The 23,460-nt window shown below is 41.0% G+C and overlaps 1 protein-coding gene across 1 annotated transcript in view; it reads right to left on the bottom strand.

Moving 5' to 3' along the window:
- Nucleotides 1-23,460, bottom strand: part of ZNF423 (zinc finger protein 423) — a 402,787-nt gene that overhangs the window by 30,812 nt on the left and 348,515 nt on the right. The window lies entirely within an intron of this gene.

Genomic DNA, 23,460 nt, shown 5'->3' on the forward strand with positions numbered 1-23,460 from the left:
ATTTTATTTGGAGAAGAGATGGTCACAGATAAGTAAATACAAGACAACAAATGCTTAAAGAAAGGAGGCACTACCGTCTCTTGAAGGAAGTAGCAATGAAACCTGAAGGAAGCTAGAAGTTCCAAGATGTAGACAAAAGAAGGAAAACATTCCAAGCAAAAAGGGTAGTTTGTGCAAGGGAATGGGCACTGAGAGATGGGATATTGTGTACAGAGAAATGCACTTAGGCCAGTTTGGTTGGCGGGTAGGAAGGAAGAAAAGGAAAGAAGAGAAGGAAGGGAGGGAAGGGAAGAGAGGGAGAGGAAGAGGGAGGAAGGGAAGAAAGGAGGGAAAGAGGGAGAGAGGAAGAAAGGGAGAAAGGGGAGGGAGGGAGGGAGGGAAGTGAGGAAGGGAGAAAGAGAAGCAGGGAGGGAGAAAGGAAGGGAGGGAAGTAAGGTAGGAAAGAAGGGAGGGAAGGAGGGAAGGGAGGAAAGAAGGGAGAGAAGGAAGGAAAGGAGGGAGGGAGGGAGGAGTAAGCATTTAAGAAGTTTTACACAAAGCACTATTCTATTGCTGTCAATAAAACAGAAAAATCAGACAGTCCTTGCTCTACAGGAGCTCCTATTCTACTGAGAGAGAGACGACATATACGGAAGACTTTAGTTACAAGTAAGAGGGAAAGATCCCATGGTTTTGGGGTGTAGTGGCAAAGCGGATGATGATGCTTCTTTAAGTGTCATTTCCATTGACAAATTCCTGTCAAATTCTGGTGTTTCTGAAGAGTGACATGGTCAGACTTGCAATTTAGGAATACCAGCTTGGCAGCTGTATAAAAGATGGATTGAAAAAGGCAGAGAGTGAATGCAGGGAGACCAATTTGGAGGTGACTGCCAAGACTAGGAGAACAGAATAAGAACCAAGACGAATGTGGCTGAGGTTTGAGTACTAAGTGGAGGATGCATCGGGTGGGGGAGCAGACGGGAGCCAGGTGAAGAGCTGACTAGGATTTCTAGACGTGAAGAGAGGCAGACTGTACCTCAAAACAAAGAAAAACTTTTTCCTGCCCCAAAAGGCTTCTATCCCAGCCTAGAAGTGGGATAAGCTGTTTGTGGATGTTCTCGAGTTTCCCATCACTAAAAGGTTGCTAGCATGACTACTTGTCAGGGATATCAGTAGAAGGATTTCTGGCTCAATGAGGATTAGACTAGAAACCTCAGCACTCTTCCAGCCCTAAGATGCTATATGCATGATTCGGGGTGTAGCTGAAGCCATCATCTTATGACCTGAATACACTGCTTCCTAATTATAGGCTCTAAAGGAGAAAGACCAGTGGAGCAGATAATCCCAGACCACAGATGGTACAAAAGTTATTTATACTTGACTCTGAAATGCATTTTGTGATTGACAGAAATGACCTACCTGAGTACAGGTGGGTTTTGTTGTTCGATTGTTTGTTGTGTCTGACTATTTGGGACCGCACTTCTTGGCAAAGAAACTCCAGTAGGAGTGGCTTGCCATTTCCTTCTCCAGCTCAAACTAAGGTTAACAGAATTAAGAGACTTACCCAGGGTCACACAGCTAGTAAGTGTCTGAGGCCAGATTTTGAACTTCCTGACTTCAGCCTGGTAACTCTAGCCATTGAGCCACCGTGATTTAGACTAATATTAAAACAAGAGAGTACTGTATGTGAAGTCAAAAGACTTCACTTTTATACTCCTAACTCTGCTATTTTCTTACTGGTATAATACTGAGCAAACATTCTTCAATATTCTCATCTGTAAGATATGGGTATTAAACTAATGTTGTCTCAAGCTCAAAAATTTAAAACTCTGAATTTTCAATTCCTGGGGAGAGAGCTCAGTAGTGAGCTAGGTGGTGAAAGGAATCTGGGTGTGAGATTTTAAAATTTCGCCAAAGAAAATCCATAAAGTAGATAACAAACAAAGGATGAATAGATGAAATATAAACTCCTTGAGGGTAAGAATTGTTTCGGTTCAGTCTTTGTATTCCTAACACCTAGCACAGTAACTGACATGTATAAAGCGCCAAATAAATGCCTGTTTATTGACTAAAGAATGATCCATACCTTTCAGTCTCTATTAAAAGAGTGGAGAAAAGCCTAATCTTTCATCTTTCCAATTTGAGATTTTTTGAATCTCAGTTCTCAATCATTTCTCCTCTCTGAATCTCAATTTTCTTTTCTGTAGAATAAGGTGGCTGGATGAGCTTATCTCTAAGGTGCCTTCTAATTTTAGAGGGTATGGACCCAAATCCTTGTTCCAATCACGTCAACTATTTTGTCCTGAGACCAAATAATGGCTATTGGTATCCATTATGAATGGAGAAAGACAGAAAGGGTTAGAGTGTGGTGGAATCAAGGACCTACTTCTTCATTCTCAGCACATTCCAACTCTTCTCATGGGAAAATTAGCCCAACAAAGAAACATAAGTCCCCTGAAATTCCCCCAAAACCCAAGAGCCAGGATTCACATCTGAAAAAACTACAATCCCATAGGAAGAAAAAGGATACACCTGATCTGAGATCATAGGTTCTATCTCCGAGATATATCCCCAACACTGAGATGGGGATGAGAACTGAAAGACGGACCCCAAGGAGGTGCCCAAATTCTAGTGGAGGCAGTAACTAAACCATGACATACACAGATACCAGGCGGGCTTGCCCCACATAACACACCCGCTGTAATCTACTGGGTATTTGACATGTCTCAGGAGCTGCTGCAACTAGGACATCTGTGCAGATCTGAGGTCCAAGTGAAATCTTCATTTAAAAGAAAAAATTTCATTGAAAAGAAAAGTTTCTGTGCCTGAGGCTGGCTCAGCACACATGCACACACGTGCGTGCGCGCGCGCGCACACACACACACTCCTGCCAGGCTCATTCACACCCCTTCCATTCCCTGGGTGAGACTGTATTTCATTTCCATTAGAAAAGTCAACCTTACATGTAGGAGGAATAGAGAGCCACTTAAATAGGTCTTAAGAAGCACAGGAAGGCCTTAATAGCTCAAGACACTTCCAGACCCCTTGTATCTCAAAAGTCTGTCGGGCAGGACCTGAAATTCCACTATTAGAGATCCACACTGTTCTGTCTTAAAGGCTTTTGGGTCTCCCAATTAGCAAACAGCTACTTCAGGAACACCTTAAAACCATTATCAAACATTAACACCTTAGCCCCAGAGAGCTGAGGGTAGAGAGGTTTATCAGATGGCTTTCCAACTGGGACGTCTACAAGAGATCAAGATGCTTCCTGCAGTAATGGGACATAACAGTGAGAGACAACTGGGGGAAGTGAGTGGTTCAGAAAGGGGAAGAGATAACCACCGACTTCATCACTGAAACTGGGGCCAAGCCCAGCTCACCACGATGGGAGTGTCTGGAGTTTGAAGGAAGAGATGTCAGGTGAGAAACTGCTTCCCAAACCTTATGCCAATTCCTCCTGATTAGCAGTTGTTCAGAGTTGGAAAAGAAGCAAGAATTCGCAGGATCACAGGGCTCGGAGCAGACAAAGACCTTTGAGATAACTAATTTAACCCCTTTATTTTTACAAAGGAATGGCCTGAGGTCCAAAGGGGTTAATTAATTTAACCAGAGTAACAGAGCTAAGAATTGAATGCAATTTAACTACAAATCTAGCATTCTTTCCATTGTACTTTCCACACTACCTCCTTGGGGAGAATAGTACGCTATTCCCTGATTGGATCCAATTTATCTTGGGCTAGTTAGGTATTAAGCTGATTTAAGAGTGTTTAACTTTTAAGGTAGCAGTAGCATTAGCAGCAGCAGTTGTGGTGGTGGTAGAGTAATAGTAGCAGCAGCAGCAGCAACAGTATCACAACAACTGCAGTAGCAATAGGAGCAGTTCATATGTGGCAATATGTGGCAATATGTGCTTGATCATCAGCCCTCTAGAGCCACAGACAGGTCTTCTATAAGACAGAAAGGATTCCATGCTGCCGTCAACATTTACCAGTCATGGGACCATGTATATGCATTAACTTTCCTATCACCAGTTTCCTCATCAGAAAATGGGGAAAATAATACCTACATCTCACAAGGTTGTTGTAGAATTCCAGTTAAGATGATTTACTTGAAGCAATTTGAAAATCTCAAAGTATTTTATAGGTGTTATGTTTCCACTATAAAAAGGCAGCCAACAAATTCAGCAAAATATACAGAACATTGTTGTAGCTGTTGCTCCATCATTTTTGTCCTGTCTGATCCTTTGAGACCCCATTTGGGGGTTTGTTTTCTTAACAGATTTAGAATGGTTGATCATTTCCTTTTCCAGTTCATTTTACAAATGAAGTAACTGAGCCAAGCAGGGTTAAATTGACTTGCTCAGGGTCATACAGATAGAAAGTGTCTGAGATTGGATTCGAATTCAGACTGGTTGACACAGATCAATGGCTCTTCCTAAAATCTCTCCTAAGATTAAAATAAATGTCTGGCTCATCCCATCTCATCACACATCTTCCCTGAAAGTCTTCCCTCACCACAAGCTCCTCCCAAGCTTTCCTTCTTTTGTCTGTACCACTCACTTGCTTTAGAACGCAATCACAAACTGCTTCCCATTGGGTTAATGTGTTTTAGGTGGGCTCAAATTGTATCCCCAACTTAACTGTGAACTCGTTAAGATCAGGGTCTATGTGAATTATTTCTTCTGATATCCCCCCTCCAACTCCACACCCTTGCACTAATACTAATGGCTGAGCACAAAGAACATTCTCAAGTTACATGAAGCAGAAGAGTAAAAACTGGCTGTCAGGAGAACCAGGCTCTAGGTGAGCCCAGTTCCAAACAAATCCAAGTCATTCCTCTTCTCTATTTCTCAGTTTCCTCAACTTTCCAAAGAGAAGGCTGAACTCGTTAGTCCTTTCCAGCTCTGCTGCTCTGTGATGCGGCGAGTCTATCCACACTGAACAGAAATCCCTCCTGGGTAATTTTGTGCGTACACACACTCTCCCCTCCCATCTCCCTCTGCACCCCACCTCAATTTTCCACCCACACACACCCCTCCACTCCCTGCTGATCTCCAGCTCCGAGCCCGTCCTCAGGGCTGCCGTGCTAAACCTAGGAAGGACGATTTATGAGACCAATGCTGAACAGGAGCCCTTACCCACTTTGCTGTGAATGGAGACATGACCGTCTGATGAACAAACAGAGAGAGGACAAAGAAAGCCCCTGCAACTTATAAATCAGAGAAATCATGTCTGACATTCACTTTCCATTCTCTGAGTGCTGGGTTATTCATCAATCCGTTCTCTTCTGATTCATACAAGCTCTACCAGGTAAGGAAAACACCAATATTCATAAATCTGCATACATAAACACCCCTGGAATTGAAAGCTCAGGTACTGGATGTCTAAATGCCTGTAATTTACATCAAAACATAATACAAAATCTGCGTGTGTCAATATAAATTTCTGGCTAATTATTACAAGGGCCTCACAGTCAATTAGATATTTCCAGTTCTATTTCCTCCCTCTCCTCCCAGATCCTCTACATATTTTTAAAGAGTTAAATCCTAGAAGGGAAACAAAAATAAAACAAACTAAAAATGGGATGAAAAATAATAAAGCGTAATGGGTTCCCGCAGATCTGGGAATCTCTCCCACTTGAGGCGAGACCTTTGATTTGCAAATCCACTTCTGAATTATAAGGCCTTCTCCTCACTGGCAGGGGGTTTGGATACACTCCCACAGGAGTCCATTATGTGTTTCTCTGTCTATAAAACCATCCAAGAAAAAAAAAAAGATAGAGGGGGGAGAAAGGAAAAGAGAGAAAAAGGGAGGGAGAGAAAGAAGGAGATGTAGGTTGGGGAGGAGAGATGTGTACCATGGTTAGCTGGAGAAATGTTTCTTTTTATGCATGTACATTCCCCCAAATATGAAAATGCTCAGGGATAGGGCTAAAATTGCCACCATAATCACTCTCTCCTCACTGGCATTTACAGCCTCTCTCATTTTGAACAGCCACAGATAGCTGTACCTTCGGAGAATAACTTTCTTGAATTATATAAGAGCAAACAGCCGCACGGAAGCCACCTCTGAGCCAAGTGACAAAGCTCTGTCTAGGAGACCACACACTCCTCAGGCGTGGGGCACTGGGCTTTTGTGAGTGAAAACACACAATCACTCCTCTAATTTCCCTCATTTCTCTTCTCACTACCCGCCCCCCACCCGTTTTTTTTCTTCTACTAACACATGACAGACAGCTGTAAGAGAGACCCACATAACTGGCGAATTATACAACCCCACTCATTTGTAAAATAAAATGCAGATTTCAACTCCTTTCTCTGCTAGCTCTCTCCTCCTACTCCCATGTAAGTGAGGTCTGGCTCAGGAAATATACTGATTTATTGTTTAGGGGCTATTGTTTTTTCAAATGATGAACAAACATAAACCAGCAAACATGATCCCAAGCTTCCTCTTTCTCTCTTTTTTTTTCTTCTAGGATTGAGAAGAATAAGCGTTAATTTTACACTACATTTCTCAAAAAAATAATAGGATGTGCTCTTGCTTAAAACAAGCCGGCCTGCTGGATTCTTTCAGGCTGAAACTGTGTCAACCCAAAAGAGGAGCGGAGTGCTTTGTGTAAAAGTGTCGTGGGGAGATGATAGTATCCTGTAATGTTCTCAGTACCTACTTTTGTCTCCAAAAGCATTTGATCCCTGGCAGACACATACTTATTTCCATACTGGTCTTGGGGGAAGCCAGAAGGAATGAGAGCTGATTATCAGAATCCTGAAGGTGAAACCTGGGTGGAACCCGCTGATGTCAAAGGCAGGCATTTGTATAAATTTGGAGGTACATAATTTACTGCCTGTTAGCGAGGATTAGTGGGTTGCAGTGACCCAAACGGGCTGTGCTGGTGAGGTGCCAGAGCATTGTTCTTAAGTTCAAACACATTTGAGTGTGACGGGTGCTAGACACATTGATAGGCCATGGAATGCCACTCATGGCAGGAGGCTGCCTGGCCCATTTTAGACTGGAGACATGCTTCTCCTTGAAGCCATCTCCCCAGAGGCAAAGTGGGTTTGTTGCACACAGTCATGGGCCGCTAAGACTTGGAAAGAGTCAGGAAGCATTGCTTCCTAATGAGGATGTGATATATACATACATACGTGCATTGTTCGTTCTATCATTGAATCATAGACTTTAGAGCTAGTAAGAATATCAGAGATCACTGAATCCAATCTTTCTCTCTCACTTTATAGATAAGAAAATTAAGATCCAGAGAAGTGGATAATTTATCACATGTCCCAAACATTAGGTGAACTTCCAGTTCTACAGACAGGAAAACTGGGCAAAAGACCACAAAAAGGGGTATTTATGAGGCAATAAAAAAAAATCATTTGGCTTAGCAGAAAGAGGACCAACTTTAAAGTTTGCCGATCTAGATTTTAATCCTGCTTTTATGCTTGATTCTGTGTCATTTAAGCTCCCTAAGCCTCAGTTTCTTTATCTGTAAAATGCACAAGTTGGAGTGGACAGCTTCAGAATTCCATTTAGTTTAAAGCTCTGACCCTATGATCGTAAATAGATAATTCTGCACCCAAAACAAAATCAAACCACTCTATCCTGTTGGCACAGGATGGCAGGTGAGTGTTTGCTTTTCTGCATTCCCTCAACTCTAGGTGCCCTCTCCAAGTGCGTCCTTATCTCAGTCTTACTATAGCTCTGCCAGTGGCCGTGGATGCCCTCTCAGCTGTAAGAACTTAGCAAAGCAAAGGGAGGAGCGGGAAGACTCCCAACTATATGGGACAGGAATTAAAGACAATCCAATACTCATTTCTTGACTGGACAGGGCAGTGCCAAGCAGCAGCATCCTAAGAATATTTGCTTCAGTGCTGGGACTCAGAGGTGAGAAAGGGGAACAACCTTGCTGCTGAGGAGCAGGGATACCCCCGAGTTAGCAGCACTAGTAATGAACTTTGCCAGATTGAAATTCCACAGCACCAGACATCAGGAAGCCCATACCCACAGATCACGCCACGAAGAGATCAGCCCGGGGGACCTTCCAATGAGCGCCAGGAGGAATGCTTTCACTGGGTCAGACAAATGGATACCAGGGTAAAAAAAAAAAAATACATGGCTTCAGGAATAAAGAGGAGGAGGAGAGCCCATTTGTTCACTGGAGCAAATGAGGATTTAAGAGGGCAATCTGGGAGGAGGAAAGACACAAGGAGATGACCCTACTGACACCATCCTAATAAATGGCTGTAAACAGGCTAGGAGATGGGATTGTGAAATACAGTACAATGGGGAACTCAGCCCTTTGTTTCCCATAATGAACAAAGAGTGTACAGTTGCAACTGAATGGTGGGGGGAGGAGGAAGGGGCAGCAATAACATCTATATAGCCAGATCAGGCTGTTTATTTATTGATTTGTCATTAAATACCGCAAAGAAATTCATCAAGTCAGGCTTGTGAATGGTGTGGCGATGGAGGTTGAAGATGGGGGAAAAGGTGAAAATAGAATTTACAACAGGAAGAGGTGAAGGTCAAATCAAGAAAGGGGGTCTTGGGAGAGTGTTTTGGGGAGGCAGGGAGGAGGGAGTGCACATCCATCAAAAGAAAAGGATTGGGAAGGCATTGAGGGCTGTGTGCTGATATGATTATGGAGTGTGGGGGGGAGGTGGGGAGCAGTCCCAATACAACTACCTCCACATTAAGAGCCTCCCAGCAATTTAACACCACTTGTCACTCAGGGAAGGCAGCCCTTGCTGGCCAGCACACACCTCCACAACCATTTTCTGCTTAGATATTTTTACTAATTAATCCAAGAGGACTGCCATACGCCCTCCCTCCCACCCCAAGGGAATGCCTTCCCAGGCCTTTCTGTTGAGAAGGGACCCAACTCCCCAAGTCCCAAGTGTCTCAGGAAGACATAAACGAGCTCTGGCAGCCTGAACCAGGGCCCCACCGGGATGTGGAGACTCTTCAAAACAGAGCCCTGACAATTAAGCAGTCTGAGTTTTGAAAGGCCTGGGATTGATGGCGTGGACAGTGAAAATATCACCTGGGGAGCTGGGTGTAGTCCTCTGGAGGTTGCCGGAGGTCAGTTGCCATGGCAACGCAGAATGAGCTCAACCTTGTAACTGACCCTTATCTTTTTTTGATCTGTGGGCCACTTGGGGCCAGGGCTGGAAATCAACTGGAAAATAATCCGGTCACATATCAGAAAGAAAACTATTTATACTTATTTATCTAGGTACCACCAATATCTTGCTTTGACGACTCTGCCACATTAAACAGCCCTCGTGCCACGGCTAGGCTCCCACACAATGATGTTTGGGGGCTGGATAGAAGAATACACCGGATTCCTCCCGGCTCTGAACAAAAATGCACCTGTCTACGTGTGTGAATGGCTGAGGCTATACGTTAACAAAGAGGAATAAAGTCGAGCTTTTACCACACTGTTTGTTACTGTTGGTGGTTGTCTGATGCTCTGAGCTTCTGCCTTCCAGCTCAGTAAACTAGAAAGGCCCCCAAAGTCCAGAAAATAGGTTATAGGGACATCTGCTCTTGGTTTACGCTTAAGTTTTAAATTGAGTCTGATGGCTTAAATTTTTTATTTTTATTTTTTTTTGTTTCAGGCCAAGAAGCGTTTGAGGCAGATGTGTACGTCCAGCAACATCTGGGTGCCAGCCTTGAAGAAGATGTTTTAAAGAAAGAATACAAAAGGAGGCGACCAAAGCAGGCCTTCCCCTCTCACCTCCCCACTTTCAAGGCAAGATAAGTTCAGCCTTGCAAAATATTGTGCCTTCCACCTTGAGATTTCCTAAATGGAGCTGACAACAGACCCAAGCTTGCTTCTGGGTGGTATTATTCCATATTAAATGCAAATTAAATGAAACTTCTTCAGTTCTCCAAAACGCAAAACTGGAGACTCTGAATGACTGATTGGGCCAGATTCTAGGGGCCAATTCTCACCCCAAGTGAAGGAAACCGGATCTTGAATAGGGGCTGGCTTAGCTTAAGAAGGATAACATGAAAATCTGCTACAGATTCATCATCCCAACAAATTTTTTTATCTATTATTTTTATTTTATCTATTTCTTTTTTCATCAATATCCAATGCTCAAGAAAACAGGACAGAGCTTTGGATCTGAAATCCAGAAGAACCAGCCTCTAGTCATGACTTTGCCACAAGCTATATATCACGTGACCGTGAGCCAATCATTTTACCCTTCGTTTTCTATGAAATGGAAAGCATAATACCTTTTTTCCCAGCACTGTTGTGAGGCCAAAATGTTATAATAGATTCAAAATCACTTTGGAGAGGCAAAAACCATTATACCAATATGAAGAATGATAATGAATATTATTATTATTACCAGCATGTCTCTCCAGCCTCCAGAACAGAGCCCAGGGTGTTGTAAATTTGCAATGGCAGAAGCCTCTATGGGTTTACTTTGGGGCTGGAGAATTCCATTCCTCCTCCAAGAGCCCCAGCCAACAGAGGATTTTGTCCCATGGGCCATGGAGAGGGTGAATATTATTGCATCTTGGGGAACTGGAACAGGAGAAGCACTGCTTCCATCATCTGCTAAACAAACAGCACAGATGGACAGCTAGGGACATCCACTTGGAGACAATGGATTTCTAAAGTCTTTGTCAAGCATGTGTCCCAACAAGAAATATGTTTCTATGCATCTATAGAATAAATACACAGAACTAAACCAGCGTGTGTTTGAAGGGCTCATTACAACACTAGTTGTGTGCATGACAGACACTGTGTTATGCTACAGGGATATACATAACAATTAAAAAATAAGCATTTAAGAGCCTACTGTGTGACAGGCACTATGCTAAAAGCTGTTCGAGGGGATTATATTCTCCTTTGAGAACTTACATGACTGGTTTTCTAACGATGTATGGATGTAATGCACCTCCTCTAGTTTCTTTAGGTCAAACTTTCAATCATTCCCTCATTTTTCCTTTTCCATGTTAAAATTCAGAACAAATCTTCATGAAGAAAATAAACAATGGCAGGTATGTGGGATGTAATGGAAAAAGCATTGGTGTTTTGGTTTGTTTTGGGGGTTTTTTGTTTGTTTTTTTTGCTAGGAGGGGGTGGAGTTTTTTAGGGTCTGCCAAGATATGTTTGAAATTTCTTCTTTTTGAATTTTTTGAAAAAGGTAGGTTTTAACAGTCAAAGGATATGAACAGACAATTTTCAGATGATGAAATTGAAACTATTTCTACCCATATGAAAAGGTGCTCCAAATCACTACTGAGCAGAGAAATGCAAATTAAGGCAACTATGAGATACCACTACATACCTGTCAGATTGGGTAAGATGACAGAAAAAGAGAATGACAATTGTTGGAGGGGATGTAGGGAAACTGGGACACTGAGGCATTGTTGGTGGAGTTGTGAACAAATCCAACCATTCTAGAGAGCAATCTGGAACTAGGCTCAAAAAGTTATCCAACTGAGCATACCCTATGATCCAGCAATGAATGTTACTACTGGGCTTATATCCCAGAGATTTAACAAAATCAGCATACCTAGATTAAATTCAACAAATATTTCTAAAGTACCTACATGTACCAGGCTGGATAACACAAAGTCAAATATGATTTCATGCCTGCCCTTAAAGAGCTTGCATTCTATTAGATTTCACTGATGACAATGAAATAAACCTTATTAAATGAAGAAAGATATTGCCTTGAACTTCATCTAGTCACATTTATCAACTTCTTAAAATCAGTGGATGTGGAGGATAGACTTCAATCAAATTTAACTTCAAGAATCTCTCAATTCTTGTAGCACTCAAAAAGTCAGTGCTCCAATCACTGAAAATAAGTAGCTCAGTCGCTTGTGACTCAGAATATACTGGCCTAAGCAGGTGACCCACAGAGGAAAAGACTACATCAATACTTAGAATGACAGGAATTTAGAACTTTCTACCAAGGACTTCTTTCCCCATGTGTCCAGAGCATGACTAGTATTTTAATCTTTAGAAGTTCAGAGTTAATTCACCTCAGAGATCCTCTGAAGAATCCACTGACTGATAATGCAGTCCTGATAGATGAGGTTTTTGTCTATTTGTTTGAGTTTGGGTTTTTGGTTTTTGGTTTGGTTGGGTTTTTCTGGCCACATCTTGACAAAAACTATGACAAGCTATGTGATTTCAACATTTCCAAATCATGACCCTTCCCTCCTATCATACAATGCCAGCCCTTTTTAGCTGCCCATTAGAATGCAAGATCTTTGAATTAAGTATTATCTTTGTTTGCTTGTATTTACATATCCAGAATTTAGCATAGTATTTACTATTTGGTACTAGGTACTTAATACATCTTTTTTTCCCCCTCCCTCCTTCTTTTCCTTCCTCCTTTCCTTGTCATTCCTTCATTCTTTTGATTTTAACACACTATATTCTTACTGATGTATGCTATAGATTAGCAGATTAAAGTTATCTAGACTGAGGCAATATACTACAAATCTATCATGTTAATAATCCTCAGATTAATGGTATCTCTAATAGTATACAATTAACATGACAAGCAAAATAACTGTCCTCACCCATCTTATCAGGGATACACAGATAACAGTGGCCATATCAACTTCCACTACATCTTTCTCCCTTTGAAATGTTGACACCATTTTTGAGCCAGACAATACCACAACAAAACCAGACAGTTCTCATTAACACACTAATACACAATTCAGGCAACATTTTCAAACATCCTCTATGACAGCCTTTAAACATAACTGCCTCTGGAGTTAGGACTTTGAGCTTTAAAAAGCTGGCCAGCGCTTAGCTTCAAATTTTTGTTTGACAGCCATCTCCTTCAAGAAGGCTTCCCTGACAGATCCATTCTGACTCTGATCACTCCAAACACCCTGAAAACTGCATATAAGAGTAGTGAAATATTATATATGATCATGTACAACATGAAAATAAGACTTTATTTTTTAATAAATATATCAAACATATACTTGAGAGTGTTGTCCCCTTCAAAATAGTTACCATGAAAGACAACATACATATTGCAAAAATTTGATCACTGATCAAACCATTTAGAGCTGGTAATACAAAGTATGCAAGAAAATCAGTCACATTATCTTCGCATCTTGTATGTGCTTTCATATTCTTGTAATTGAATTTTTGCATATTTTCATACCCCCAGTCTCTCCTCTCCTCTTTTCAATCCTCTTTCTTTTCTTTTTTTTTCTACTATTCTCTTTTTTCTCATCTCTTTCCCCCTTCTTTCTTTTCTTCTTCCATCCCCAACATCTTTTCCCCTCTTTTTCTTCTTTAATCTCTATCCTGTTCTTTGTTGCATCACCTTGTTCTCCCTATTTTCTCAAATTCCCCCTTCTCTTTTCTTGTCCCTCTTCTTCCTCCTACCTTATCCTCTCCCTATTTTACTCTTATGTTTTCTTGTTTGGTCTAAACAGGGTGTATATAGATTATTCCCATGTTGGGTCCAAATGAACCTCCAACCTTATCCCACCTCCTTTTTGAACAGCAGGCTCATCTTGTTGACAGATTTACCTTCCACAGCTGAATCTGTCACTGGAGGTTTTTAAGGCATAGGGAGGCATTATCAAGAGAGCAAGCAGGGACTCCTCTAGGGAAATGAAAAAAGAAAAGAAAAGAAAAGGGCTATCTGGGATGATGTGATCGACATTATTGTTCGGAAGTAAAACTCAATAATTGGAATGGTGAGGACCTAAGTCCTCAACAAGTCCTCAAGCATGTTCAGGTCAGGAAACATTTCCTAAGTTCTCACTGTATAAAAAAGTTCCTTGGTGATAAGGTAGAAACAAGATTAAGATCCCTGCCCACATGAAGCTGATAGTCAAATATACTAATAAGATATATGTGCATTATATTTTAAAGTTGCATTATTTCAATGCTGTTCTAAGTGCTAGACCTGGAATGAGGAAAACCTGAGTTCAAGTCTAGTCTTAGACACTTAACCAGACGCATGACCCTAAGCAATCAGTTTCTCTCTCAGTTTCCATAAGGAAATAATAATAGCATCTACTTCCCAAAACTGTTGTGAAAGAAAAACAAAAGAGATCATATTTGTAAAGTACTCTGCAAATTTTAAGGTGCTACAGAACTGCTGGCTATTATCATTAATAACAATAGTAATAATTTAATATTTTTAACAGTATTTTCTGACATCTATGCAGAGAATAACCTCTTATGCCTGGAATTCTTTCCCACCGCATCTCAGATTCCTTGGCTTCCTTTGAGTGTCAGCCTAAACTGTGCCTGCTAAAAGAAAGAAGCCTTTTCCCTGTCCCCTTAAGCCTTCCACCCAAGAATCTCTCCAACATCACCTGTTTATATCGACTCATCCATAGTTGCTTGTGTGTTGTTTTCCCTGTGAGCTTCTTCAAGGTAGGAACTATCTTTTGTCTTTTATATGTATCCTTAGCACAAAGCCTGGTATACACAGATGATTTAACAAATAAATCTCAACTCTGAGCCTAAAAGAAGATTTTCATGCATCTGAAAAAAATCAATAGTTGGTCAGTCACCCATTCTCCAAATTCTGTCAGGGTGCACCTCAGACACGCAAGTTCATCATGGGGTCTATATTAGAAGCTTTTCAAGCTGGATAGAACCAGTCAGAACTTGTGCTTCATTAGCCCAGCCATTGAGAAGCCAGGATGCCCTTTCACAGCCATAATAAAACATCGGGAGGAAGATGTCAGTGGAAGGATCAAGTGGACACTGGGGGCCCTTTGTAGGTCTAAGGAGTATCCATAAAGGCATCCACAGCCCCCTTTTCCTCTTAGATTAAAACACACATCAATACACACTCAGACACACAAATAATCATCTTTCTATACCTCTCTGCTACCTTTGACACCGTCAATCACCTCTTTCTCTCTAGATTTTTGTGGGGCTACTCTCTGGTTTTCCTTACTGGATGCTCCTTTATGTTTGACAGCTCTTGTTTAATAGCTCTTCCTCAACATCACGCCTGCTAACCTTAGATGTTCCCCAAAGGTCTGTCTTCGGGCTTCTTTCCTTCTCCCTTAAAACCACCTCACTTGGCGATTCTCATTAATTTTCATAAATTCAATTATAATTCCTATACAAATGAATTCTATTTTTCTAGCCTAATCTTTTTCCTGATGTCCAGACTCACATCTCAAACTGCCTACTGGACATTTCCAATTGGATATGGGTTTAAACTCAACATATCCAAAACTAATCTCCTTGCTATTATTCTCACAAGACAGATGCTCCATCTACTGGACTCAGTGTCTTTTCCATGGCTATCTCTTCTGAGAAGTTCTTTTCATTTCTCTGCTTCCAGACATCACTCAACACTTAGCTCAAATTCTACCTTCTCCAAGAAGTCTGTCATGGTCTGTCTCAAGTTTGGTACCTTCCCTGTGATTACCTCCAATGTAGCTAATTTAGACAATTATATCTTATTTATATATGGTCATTTGTTTATCTTCCAAATTATTATGCAAGTTCTTTAAAGAATAGTTTTGCCTTAGCACAATACCTGGCACATAGTAACACATTTTTAGAAAGTACTTGAAAATCTCCCCCTCCCTTGTGGCTTTGAGATATACCTGATTTCAACAGTCAGGCTAACTCAAGCAAAATTTGGTGACCCAGACAATAAGTTCTGGGTGTCCAACATCTGAGCAGCTCAGAAAAATACAAACAGTAACAGGAAGCAGCTTGGAGGAGAAAAGTGTGGACTAACTGCTGAGAGGGGTGGGGGGGGTGCGGGGGAACAACATGGGGGAAGCCATCTCTTGGGCTGGCGCATTAGACAGCTTTCCATATTTCCATACCAAGTCAGTGAGCAGAGCAGCTGTCATTAGCACTGATGAGAGATGCTCAGCTCAAGGCCCATGTACCCAGGCAAGAATGCATCCCTAACAATGGGTTAGGATTCTTGTTTGTTTTATTACTTTTAAAAAGGATGTTAGTTTTAAAAAAGAAGGAAGGAAGGAAGGAAGGATGGAAGGACAGATGGACGGAAGGAAGGAAGGAAGGAAGGAAGGAAGGAAGGAAGGAAGGAAGGAAGGAAGGAAGGAAGGAAGGAAGGAAGGAAGGAAGGAAGGAAGGAAGGAAAGAGAAAGAAGGGGAGGGAAAGCAGGGAAGGTAAGGAAGGGAGAAAAGGGAGGGAAGGGAGGAGGGAGGCAGAAAAGGAGGGAGGGAAGGAAGAAAAAGAAATAAATATTTCTGAATTTTCCCATTACTTTCCAATTTTACTACCACCATGATAGTCCAGGTCCTTGTCCCACAGATGCTTAGATTATCACAACCTAGAAGCTTTCCTTCAAAGTATGGGGTAGTGGAAGAAGGACTAGATTAGGGATTTGGGTTCACATCCAAATTCTGCTCTTACCATTGTTATGAATATGGGCAAGTCACTTAATCTTTCTCAGCCTAATTGCTCATCTGCAGAATGATGATTGGGAGAAAAAGCTAGATAACCCAACCTTCCTATCCTTTCCAGTTCCAAATTTATCATCCTGAGCTGTCCAAAGAAATGAATTGACCCACTTTATTATTGTCTAGTTGTTTCAATCATGTCCAATTCTTTGTAATCCCTTTTGGGGTTTTCTTGTCAAAAAGACTAGAGGAGTTTTGCCAATTCCTTCTCTAGCTTGTTTATTGATAAGGAAACTGAGGCAAACCGGGAGAAATGACTTGTCCAGGGTATCACAGCTAATAAGAATCTGAGTGAGTCTCAATCTGAACTCAAAAACCAATCTTCTTGACTCTAAGCCCAGCACTCTGTGCACTTTGGAGCCATCTAATAATTCTACACTCATATATAGTTATCTTCCCTTTCCAAATCTTATCTTTACCTAGCTCTCCTCCTCCTTCTCTTTCAAGAAGCCTTTCTCGATTTCTCCAGCCTACACTGTTTTCCTTTCATAAAATCCCTACTGAACTCTTTATAGACACCCTCCTCCCTGTTTTCTCCTATTTCTGTGTGTATGATGAGCTTTTCCTTCCCAGAAAGAACGTGAGGGGATTATTTGCGGGGAGAGCATATACTTTATACTTCCATCCCCCACACCCCTGAGCTCAAAACTGGGCACGTAGGACATGTTCATTGTCTCCTTAATGAGTTCGTGCTGGCTCCAAGTGTCAGCAAAGGTGCCAAACAAGGCCTTTTGGGAGTCCCAGATAGTTCTATCAGTTCTGATACAATGGTACATGGTCACAGCTCTGACAAAGGCTAGGGCTAACAAAAAGTTGGTGGTGGATCAAAGCCGACTATTACCTGTTGTATTTGTGTACAATGTGACCTCCCTTCCTCCCACATTTCTATCAGAATGTAGGATCACTGGGGGCAGGAACTATCTTTCGCTTTGTTTTGCCATCGTATCAGGCAGTTATGTGGCCTAGTAAATAGAATATTGGATCTGGAATCAGGAAGATGTAAGTTTGAATCCTCCCCCAGAGATCTAATAGCTATGTGACTACAGGCACATAGCTTGCCCTCCTTGCCTCAATTTCCCCATCTTTACAGAGGAGATAATACCTACTTTACAGAATAGTTAAGATTCAATGAGGGACTAGATATAAAGCACTTTGGGAATTTTAAAGTTCTATATAAATGCTAGCTATTACTGTGGTAGCAGCACCAACCTAATACCTTGTACATACTAAATGCTTAATAAATATTCTCTGGATTGCATTGGATCTTTGGTCCTAGGAAGGACCCAGGAGAAAAAGCTGAGTATCAATCCACTATTTCCTGCTCTGAGTTTTTTCAGAAAAACAAAACAGTAACTCCCTAATCCCATAAAGGGAAAATGCATCCTTTTGTTAATTTGTTTCATGGGATAGAGGTATATCAGGAGTTCTGGAAATACTTGCTGAGTTGCTGAATGAGTGACTGATGGGAGTTATGTGGTCAGGCAAATTTCTCCCCTTTAAGCAAGCAAGCACCTTAATTTTCTTTATAAAGTTATGGATAACTTCCATAAATTCTGGGGTGGAAGGAACATTTGTTTTGTTACTCCCAAAGTAGGAGGGAAAAGTAACAAGGTTATAAGTGAAGGAAACTGCTAGATGAAGCTTGGAGACAGAGAGGTGCCCAAATTGGATTTGCCCAGGTCACAGAGTGTTATAGGATAAATAGCAGTCAACATCTGAACCAAGGCCTCTGCCTCTAAATCCCATATATACTACATTTTCTCAATTTTCAGACTTCTTGGTAATTAAAAAAATAACCACCAAAACATACACACAGATTCCAAATCATAGCATACATTCCAATGTAGAACCTTAATGAAAAGACCAAAGTCCAAAAGTTAACCACAGCCTCCAGACCCAGGAGATTGATCATTTTAATGACCCATCTAGACTACAGAGAGCTCAATTAGACCTTTCAGGTGGGGCATTTTACCCTTAGCCTAGGATTAGGACCAATATCCCAGCATTTTACTCAACTGGAGCAGCTAAATCTTAAACTTTTTCCACTTCCTTTTCATCCAAGAAAATTTTATGTGATCCTGGGTATATAGTTATATAAAAAGTTACACAAATCAAACACTTGCTGATAATGAATCATAATTTTGCAACTTCCACATGCAGTTACATGATTCCATATGGCAGCATGAAGCACAGTTTAAGAAATGTTGAGCTAGATGATACAATGGAGAGAATGCTGGGCTCATAGAAAGAATTAAGTTTAAATCTTTGGACATTTACTAACTGTGAACCTGGGACAAGTCACATATCTGATTTGCCTCAGTTTTTTCATATGTAAAACGGGGATAATAATAGCAACTACATTCCAGGGTTGGCATAAGTACAAAATGATAATATTTGTAAAGCACTTCCCATGGTACTTAGAACAAAAGAAGTGTTTATTAAATGTTTCCTTTGCTCCACCTTCCTCCTCCCCTTCCTTTTTTCACCATTTATTATCCATGAGATAATAAAAATACTTTAGGTCTTAAAGTTCCCAACTGTAAAAAAAATCAGTGGGTTGGATTAGAGCACCTTTAAGGTCCCTTTCTAACTCTGTATCTGTGATCTCTCTAGGAAAAGGAAACTTTAGGAAATAAAGACCTTGCCATCCTCTATTCAAAAATGGGTGAGTTGAGGGAAGAGAAGGCTATTTTTACCAAAAGATGCCTTGCATTAACTAATCAAAACACAGCATCTCTTTGGGAACCAGCAATGTTTTATGCCTATTTTACAGATGGGAAAAGCAGAAGAGGTATTTGGAATTAGCCCCCTCTGTTTACAAACAGTCAGGCTCTCCTTTGTTCAGTTTGCTCATCTACCAAATGGGGCTAATTGAACTTCCTTACTCATTTCAAAGAACTGTGAGAATCAAAGGTGATAATATATGGGACATAATTTTAGAAAATATGTAGAATGTAAAAGACTATAATTCATATTAATATGAATTAATATGTAATCAGTGCAAGGAAGCACTGTGATGAAAGAACCATTTCAGTTTTTGCTGGTCAAGGACCGTGTAGATATGAGATTAGGGAATCTCTCTAATGCCATTGTAATAAGCATCAAAGCTGAGAGTGAGGGGTGGGAGGTGGAGGCACAGCAGCTAAAGCTTATGGACCATGACCAATAGCATTAGCAGAAGAGAAGGGACAGAAATGCTCCACATCTCTGCTCTGGGGAGACAGGAGGACCAGAGCAAGAGAAGAGCTTGGTTAACTAGATTCAGAATCTCTTGGGTAGAGCTTTTAGATGAGACTGCCCCTAGCTAACTCAAAGAACATGCTGCCCCACTCTGCAGAGACTCCAACAACCACCCCAATACTGAAGCTAAGAAGGGGCAGCAAGGACACAGGATCAGATAAAAGTCAATAGTCAGAAAGAGAAAAGGACACAAGATGCTAAAAAGTTCTGGGCCGAGCTTGTGCCCATTTCCTAACTATGACCCATTCAATCTCTAAAAGAAATCAATTAAGAAGCCAATAATTAATCTGAAGTGTTCCATCATGAGGCACTGAGGGTGTCCCCCTTCGAATTCCCATCCTTTAGAAGAGATGGGGGTGGTTGATTCCAAAGATACAATATTTGTATTTTGAATGTTAATTTGACATAAAGGAGTGGGCATGAGGGAATGTTTATAATCAGCAGTCCAATAAACCCACAAATGACTCTAGTATTTTATAAGCTTGTTAGGAACAAATCACTCCCTCAGCTTATATTTACTTACTGATGAATCATAAAAGGGCTCAATACACAAAGAGTAAATCCAAAAGAAATGTTTTCCTTGGTTTTATCTTTGACAACAATCGCTCCTACACTCACCACGGAGATCCCGGGCGCCATGCTAACTGGCCCTGCCCCTCCAGGGTTCCACATCCACGCCTCCTACCCCCACCCCCAGGAGATTCTATCCCCCTGCCTTCATGGAATGGCTATCCTGATCCCAGACTCAAGCCCTCCAGCCCACCAGCCTCTCCTTAGGTTGCTAGGAGAGCCATCCATGAGATGGAAATCCAATTGAGCTAATTTGCACAATGATGAAGCCCCAGCCTGAGTGCTCAGGCTTAAGAGGGCAAGGAGGAAGTAGACCCTCTCTTTCAGTTAAGCCCCAGAGCAGGCTGTGAGGACTGGCACCCCAAGGCAGATGGAGGGAGAATAAAGGCAAGGAGTGTGTGTGTAGAGGTGGGAGGGAGTAGATGAAGAGGGAACCTGATCTTTAACCAGCCTTTAAATACAGAAGGGAGGCACAGAACAGGCAATCGCCCCCTTAGCTCTCTTGCCTGAGCTTTAGTCCAGGAAAGAAAGTTGGACTGAGAATGGGAGGAACAGCAGTTCAAATGAAACCCATGGCATGAAACTACTTAAGTGATCCTGAAAAAGTCAAATGACTTCTCTGGTCATTAGTCCCATCATCTGAAAATAAGGAAGTTGGACAAAATGGCCTCAAAGGTCCCTTCCAATTCTAGATCTATGATCCTCTGATCAAACATTCAATCAATAAGTATTTATTGTGTCAGGAACTAAAGGTGCAAGTAATCAGTCAACTGGCATTTAAGCACCTACTATGTGTGAAGCAATGTGCTAAGGAAAAAATCCTTGTGGTTAAGGAGCTTATGCTCTAGAGGGGAGGCAAAAATACAAAGAAAAACCAAGTAATTCAACCCAAAACCAGATAAGAGAGGAGGCAGGAGCAGCTGGAGGATCAGGAAGGCTTTGTGCAGAAGATAAATGCCCGAGCTGAATCCTAAAGGAAGAGAAGGATTCTGTGAACAGAGATAGCAAAGGAGTACATTCCCAGAATGCCCAATTCAATATGCTGTGAGGGTCACAAAGAAATCTAGATAGAGGAAGCACGGGGGTACTAAAAAGAACATCGGACTTGGAGTCAGAAGAGAGTCGAGTTCGGATTTCATCACTAACTCTGAGTAGAGGAATAACTGTGGGCAAGTCCTTTAATTCTCTAAGTCGCGGTCTTCATGTAAATAATAGTTGTGGCACCTGCCTCAGAAATAATGTCAGTTAAATGTTTCTTAAAGCACCAAATGCCAAGGCAGCGTATATACTGGAAAACGCGCCTGATAGAGGGCGAGAAGGCTGGAATTCCCAGGTTTGTCATTTAACCATCTTCGAAGTCTTTTGTCCTCTCTGTAATCTATAAAATGGGATGGCTGAACAAGATGACTTCTGAAGTTGCTTCCAGCTCTAAATCTACAACTCTAGATGAGTTATCATTTGACATAATGGATGTGGAGCCAGCTCTGGAGTCCAGACAACCTGGATTTCTGTTCCCCCTCCCACAATAATGACTAGATGATGGTAAGAAGTTCCTAAGTTTCTCTATAACACAAGCAACCTTTCAAGGGTATAAGTTAAACCCCACAATACTACAACTCAATCTAAATCCCAAAGAGATCAGAGAAAATAAAGAGCCGTACATACAAAAATCTTTCTAGAACCTCCCCAATGTAATGAAATGCTGAAAACAAAGGGGATGTCCATCAATTAGGGAAGAGCAAGAAATACTCTTGCAGGTAAGAAATTTTAAAGGTGATGGTTTCAGAAAAATCTGGGAAGACTTTATGAACTGATTCGGAGGGAAGGGAGCAGAACCAGGTGAACAATTTATACAATAATAACGTTCCAAAGAAAAACAACTCTGAAATACTTTTTTAAAAATACAAGCTGCATATATTACAGATTTGTAGTTTGGGGCATGATGCCCTTTTTGATCTACTTTGTATATGATATGCTCATGTTATTTGGTATTTATTATGAATAAATTTTTTTAAAGAAAAGCAGTTCTAGTATGTATGGGTAAGAGTTCCCTGTACCAATGGAATCAGAGGTCCAAATAAAACATGATATAAATGTCAGTCATTGTTATAATGTTGCTTTCTACTGAAACATGATTCAATTGGGAAAACAAGTCTCACATACATGAAACAATTTTGTAAAAGTCTGTTTATAATAGTTGACATAGGAATTCAGGAAGGGAGTGCTTCCCATAGGTTGAAAGAGACAGAGAAGGATTTCTAAAGGAGATTATCTGCTAAGTGTGGCCTTGAAAGATAGTCATATGAAAAGAGAAGAGAAAAAGGGGCTGTATATGGTAGAGATTGCATAAGCTCAGAGGTAAAGGAAAAATAAAGAGGGCAGCCCAGGGACTAAGTCATAAGAACTCCAGCCCAAGCATGGTATCATTTGCAATTTTTCTCTAGGCTTAGAAAGACACCAAGGGAAGATGAGGTTATTCTGTTGTTTCCTAGAAGCTTGGCTCTGAATGTCTAACTGGTGAGATGAAGGGAGAAAGAAAAGGCTGCACCTGAAATTTATTTCCCAAAGCATGGGCCCCCTCAAAGTGTGTATCGGTAAAAGAGGTTTCAATTTTCAACTCTGGAGACAAAAAAGTGTCAGGTCCACAAGTATACAAGCCCAAAGCCTCCAACTCCTGGACACTAATACAAAGGAAGCTGGGACTGGTGGATAGCCAGAGCTCAGGAGTTTTGAGCTATAGTGTGCTAATACACAAAGTCAAACACCAATACATAGTAAGCCCCTGGGAGCAGAAGATAGATAACAAAAGGTTGCCAAAGATAGATGAACTGGCCAAAGTCAGAAACAAAAGAATAGAGCTGGTGAATGCACATTGCCCTTCTAACCTGAGCAAAACCCAGTCCCAAAAATAACAATAAGCAGAGCCAAAACCTCAATTTCTTCCCTAAAAAGACTTAAGGAATAAAAAGTAGTAACACTATTTTATTTCTCCAGTACACTTTCAAATGTTTTCAGGTTCATGAATACATCTGTGAATCTCAGTTGCCTTATCTATAAGGTATATAATAGTACTTATACTACCTATCTTGCATTAATATTCTAAGAAGAGCATTTTGTGAGTGGTAAAACAATATATAAATGTAAGCTATTTTTAATAGCATATATTTTACATGTTATGGAACATAACATTATCCTTATCCTATAATTTATCATTACCCTATAATAATTGCTGGAAAACATAAAAATATC

Source organism: Antechinus flavipes, chromosome 2 (assembly GCF_016432865.1).
Source record: "Antechinus flavipes isolate AdamAnt ecotype Samford, QLD, Australia chromosome 2, AdamAnt_v2, whole genome shotgun sequence".
NCBI lineage: Eukaryota > Metazoa > Chordata > Mammalia > Dasyuromorphia > Dasyuridae > Antechinus > Antechinus flavipes.